Source organism: Bufo gargarizans, unplaced genomic scaffold, assembly GCF_014858855.1.
Source record: "Bufo gargarizans isolate SCDJY-AF-19 unplaced genomic scaffold, ASM1485885v1 fragScaff_scaffold_587_pilon, whole genome shotgun sequence".
Classification (NCBI taxonomy): domain Eukaryota; kingdom Metazoa; phylum Chordata; class Amphibia; order Anura; family Bufonidae; genus Bufo; species Bufo gargarizans.
Window position 1 is genome coordinate 218,159 of NW_025334145.1, and position 6,075 is coordinate 224,233.

A 6,075-nucleotide genomic window follows, 5' to 3' on the forward strand; every position below is an offset into this window, starting at 1 on the left:
GGTCTGACATCACTCACCGCGGGAGCAGGGCGAGGTCAGGATTGTTCCTAAATGTTTCCATCCACTGACCGCAAGCAGAGATCCTGCAAATGAGTAGAAAGTGCTGGCCCTTTAAGGACTCTTTAGAGGGTGACGGAGCAGGTCTGTATGCGGGTCAGGAGGGTGACGCGGCCGCAGACTTCGCCTCCACCCATCCGCCGCTGTATAAATGAGCCCCATTGTGGTTTGTACGCAGGTCCGCTGCGGGGTGAGAGGTCACACCAGGACTGGGGGCAAGACCTCCGCTGCGGCCCCTGTGAGGGGCTCTAAACTCCTTATCAGATAAGTGAAACCAATAGCAGCAGCTGCCCGGCCGCTGTCAGCACTGGGAGAGCACACTGTGACAGACCCTCAGCATGGAGGTGTGACGCAGCAGAGCTGGTTCTCATGGTGGACACTGTCCGGGACACGCTGCGCAGCCTGCAATATGAGCCGCACGACACTGAGGGCACCCGCCACCTACACCCTATATATGGCGGCACTCAGCTCTACAGCCGCCATATATACCGCAGGTGACGCAGAGTCCGCCGCAGATGACGCAGTATATACAGCAGGTGATGCAGTATCCACCGCATACACCGCAGGTGACGCAGTATCCACCGCATATACCGCAGGTGACGCAGAGTCTACCGCAGGTGACGCAGTATATACAGCAGGTGACGCAGTATCCACCGCATATACCGCAGTATCCACCGCATATACCGCAGGTGACGCAGTATCCACTGCATGTACTGCAGGTGACGCAGTATCCACCGCATATACCGCAGTATCCACCGCAGGTGACGCAGAGTCCACCGCATATACTGCAGGTGACACAGTATCCTCCGCATGTACTGCAGGTGACGCAGTATCCACCGCATATACCGCAGTATCCACCGCATATACCGCAGGTGACGCAGTATCCACCGCATGTACTGCAGGTGACGCAGTATCCACCGCATGTACTGCAGGTGACGCAGTGTCCACCGCATATACCGCAGTGTCCACCGCATATACCGCAGGTGACGCAGTATCCACCGCATGTACTGCAGGTGACGCAGTATCCACCGCATGTACTGCAGGTGACGCAGTGTCCACCGCATATACCGCAGTGTCCACCGCATATACCGCAGGTGACGCAGTATCCACCGCATGTACTGCAGGTGACGCAGTGTCCACCGCATATACCGCAGTGTCCACCGCATATACCGCAGGTGACGCAGTATCCACCGCATGTACTGCAGGTGACGCAGTGTCCACCGCATATACCGCAGGTGACACAGTGTCCACCGCATATACCGCAGGTGATGCAGTATCCACCGCATGTACTGCAGGTGACGCAGTGTCCACCGCATATACCGCAGTATCCACCGCATATACCGCATATACTGCAGTACCCACCACCATATTGGAGGAACAGTCCTCTAAACTTTGTGTTTCAGTTCTTCACCATATTTAAGATCTCTGTTTGCTGTCAGGGAGTGAGAACATTCTTGTTTACATCCAGGGACCTAGTCTTGCTCTCGCAGCTGAGTGTTTGCTACAGTGTATCAGCATCCTGGACTCATAGCACCATGAGTGGGGCGCACTTGGCGGGGGGGGGGGGGGGGGGGGTCAGGGCAGGGCCTTCACCTTCGGCACAGACTACACCTTGACCTTCCTCATTGTGACATTAAGCAAACACTGCAGAGCGCGGCTGTTCCTGCGCGCCCTCCCTCTGCTGCAGCCCCCTCCCCCGCCCGCGTTCTCACCCATCATTATTGTATTATTTGAATCTGGCGCCAAAAAAGAGGAAGGAGCGTTTATTTGCTGATGATATGTGTGCCAGCTGTCCCCTCACCCCCTCTACCTGCGCCTCACCTGTGCAGACAAAGCCCAGGGGCGAGGCACCATCTGCCACCATGTCACCTCCATTAACCCTTCACTGCACTGATCATCACTACATGCAGCAGACTGGGGGAGGGGTGGATCCGGACATCATCCGCCATGGGGGGCAGTACCCCCCCCCCCACTGCTTCACATCACTGCTGTGTTCTTCTTATAGACTTTGTGTTAACTTCTTCACCATGGTCAAGATCTCCGCTTACTGTCAGGGAAAGAAAGCATTGCACTTTACATACAGAGACTGAAACCGCACAGCTGTGGGTCTGTTACAGTGTATCCAGTCTAGACAATCCTCTGTGATGTAAACATTCAGACTGATACATTGTAACAAACTATCAGGACAGGAGACACACCCGGCGGTACGGACGGTGGTCACGTGGTGTGCGGCTATCACAGTCAGCGGCCGCGAGGTGGTCACGTGGTGTGCGGCACATGGGGGGGGCGTCGGCTATCACAGTCAGCGGCCGCGAGGTGGTCACATGGTGTGCGGCCCATGGGGGGGCGTCGGCTATCACAGTCAGCGGCCGCGAGGTGGTCACATGGTGTGCGGCCCATGGGGGGGCGTCGTCTATCACAGTCAGCGGCCGCGAGGTGCTCACGTGGTGTGCGGCCCATGGGGGGGCGTCGGCTATCACAGTCAGCGGCCGCGAGATGGTCACGTGGTGTGCGGCCCATGGGGGGGCGTCGGCTATCACAGTCAGCGGCCGCGAGGTGGTCACGTGGTGTGCGGCCCATGGGGGGGCGACGGCTATCACAGTCAGCGGCCGCGAGGTGGTCACGTGGTGTGCGGCCCATGGGGGGGCGTCGGCTATCACAGTCAGCGGCCGCGAGGTGGTCACGTGGTGTGCGGCCCATGGGGGGGCATCGGCTATCACAGTCAGTGGCCGTGAGGTGGTCACGTGGTGTGCGGCCCATGGGGGGGCGTCGGCTATCACAGTCAGCGGCCGCGAGATGGTCACGTGGTGTGCGGCCCATGGGGGGGCGTCGGCTATCACAGTCAGCGGCCGCGAGGTGGTCACGTGGTGTGCGGCCCATGGGGGGGCGACGGCTATCACAGTCAGCGGCCGCGAGGTGGTCACGTGGTGTGCGGCCCATGGGGGGGCGACGGCTATCACAGTCAGCGGCCGCGAGGTGCTCACGTGGTGTGCGGCCCATGGGGGGGCGTCGGCTATCACAGTCAGCGGCCACGAGGTGGTCACGTGGTGTGCGGCCCATGGGGGGGCGACAGCTATCACAGTCAGCGGCCACGAGGTGGTCACATGGTGTGCGGCACATGGGGGGGGCGTCGGCTATCACAGTCAGCGGCCGCGAGGTGGTCACCTGGTGTGCGGCCCATGGGGGGGCGTCGGCTATCACAGTCAGCGGCCGCGAGGTGGTCACATGGTGTGCGGCCCATGGGGGGGCGTCGTCTATCACAGTCAGCGGCCGCGAGGTGCTCACGTGGTGTGCGGCCCATGGGGGGGCGTCGTCTATCACAGTCAGCGGCCGCGAGGTGCTCACGTGGTGTGCGGCCCATGGGGGGGCGTCGGCTATCACAGTCAGCGGCCGCGAGATGGTCACGTGGTGTGCGGCCCATGGGGGGGGCGACAGCTATCACAGTCAGCGGCCACGAGGTGGTCACGTGGTGTGCGGCCCATGGGGGGGCGACGGCTATCACAGTCAGCGGCCGCGAGGTGGTCACGTGGTGTGCGGCCCATGGGGGGGCGTCGGCTATCACAGTCAGCGGCCGCGAGGTGGTCACGTGGTGTGCGGCCCATGGGGGGGCGACGGCTATCACAGTCAGCGGCCGCGAGGTGGTCACGTGGTGTGCGGCCCATGGGGGGGCGTCGGCTATCACAGTCAGCGGCCGCGAGGTGGTCACGTGGTGTGCGGCCCATGGGGGGGCGACGGCTATCACAGTCAGCGGCCGCGAGGTGGTCACGTGGTGTGCGGCCCATGGGGGGGCGTCGGCTATCACAGTCAGCGGCCGCGAGGTGGTCACGTGGTGTGCGGCCCATGGGGGGGCATCGGCTATCACAGTCAGTGGCCGTGAGGTGGTCACGTGGTGTGCGGCCCATGGGGGGGCGTCGGCTATCACAGTCAGCGGCCGCGAGATGGTCACGTGGTGTGCGGCCCATGGGGGGGCGTCGGCTATCACAGTCAGCAGCTGCCAATACCTGGGGGTTCACCTGGACCACAAACCGGACTGGCGGGCGAACGCGGCGGCACCTAGCCGATACCGCCACGGAGGCGCACATTTAAGAAGGTTTATCTGTGTTCAGCTCACAGAGGATTGTCTGCTCTGACACATTGGCACAAACCCTCAGCCGTGGGAGCAGGACTAGGTCGTTTTCAGAAGTAATGATATATTTCATATTTCTCGCGGGCCAACGCAGCGGGATCATTCCTTGTGCATATGGCGTGAATGAAGCTGACGAGGGCAGTGTGCGATGTTCTGCAGCATCTGTGTCCCCTCCCCCACTTTCAGCTCCGAGCTGTGAATATGAGGAGGGTCCTGATTGTTGGAGTGACAACCGCCGAGGGCCGTCGGTGTGCAGTGCGCGCTGATGTTCTCCAGGCCTCGCTCCCTCTAATCCTTTCCTGCGCGACTTCCTCTAGTCCCAGATAACAAGTGTGAGCGCTGGCAGCGGTGACCCCAAACCTACAGGGACGGGCGAGGGCCGCCATCCGCCCCATTGTTCACTGCAGAGGTCAGCGCTGCCCATTGTTACCCCCTCCCAGTCCGCACCCTGCACCCCAAAACTGAGGGAGGTGAAAGCTGTGCGAAACTGTGCCTGCTCATCCTGGGACCCCTGGTTCATGAATAGGCTGTGAGAACACAGACAGAGCAGTGGGGTTTGCTGGTGACCACCCCTGTGAGCGGTGCCACGGCGGCCATTACAGGAGGCAGCGCTGGAGATGGGGAAGGGGTGTCGATATTTTGGGGGCTGCTGATGGGCGACCTGATGTCATCGTACAGCCGTGACCCCCCCCCCCATCTTCTCTGATGGTTCATCATCTCCGCAGCCCGCCAGATAACACCCCCACACTGCCCCCGCCAGATAACACCCCCCACACTGCCCCCTACAGATAACACCCCCCACACTGCCCCCTACAGATAACACCCCCACACTGCCCCTACAGAGAACACCCCCACACTGCCCCCTACAGACAACACCCCCACACTGCCCCCTACAGACAACACCCCCACACTGCCCCCTACAGACAACACCCCCACACTGCCCCCTACAGACAACACCCCCACACTGCCCCCTACAGACAACACCCCCACACTGCCCCCTACAGACAACACCCCCACACTGCCCCCTACAGAGAACACCCCCACACTGCCCCCTACAGACAACACCCCCCACACTGCCCCCGCCAGATAACACCCCCACACTGCCCCCTACAGACAACACCCCCACACTGCCCCCTACAGACAACACCCCCACACTGCCCCCTACAGACAACACCCCCACACTGCCCCCTACAGAGAACACCCCCACACTGCCCCCTACAGAGAACACCCCCCACACTGCCCCCTACAGACAACACCCCCACACTGCCCCCTACAGATAACACCCCCACACTGCCCCCTACAGACAACACCCCCACACTGCCCCCTACAGACAACACCCCCACACTGCCCCCTACAGAGAACACCCCCACACTGCCCCCTACAGAGAACACCCCCCACACTGCCCCCTACAGAGAACACCCCCACACTGCCCCCTACAGATAACACCCCCACACTGCCCCCTACAGATAACACCCCCACACTGCCCCCTACAGATAACACCCCCACACTGCCCCCGCCAGATAACACCCCCACACTGCCCCCTACAGAGAACACCCCCACACTGCCCCCTACAGAGAACACCCCCACACTGCCCCCTACAGACAACACCCCCACACTGCCCCCTACAGACAACACCCCCACACTGCCCCCTACAGACAACACCCCCACACTGCCCCCTACAGACAACACCCCCACACTGCCCCCTACAGACAACACCCCCCACACTGCCCCCTACAGATAACACCCCCACACTGCCCCCGCCAGATAACACCCCCCACACTGCCCCCTACAGACAACACCCCCCACACTGCCCCCTACAGACAACACCCCCACACTGCCCCCTACAGATAACACCCCCACACTGCCCCCTACAGAGAACACCCCCACACTGC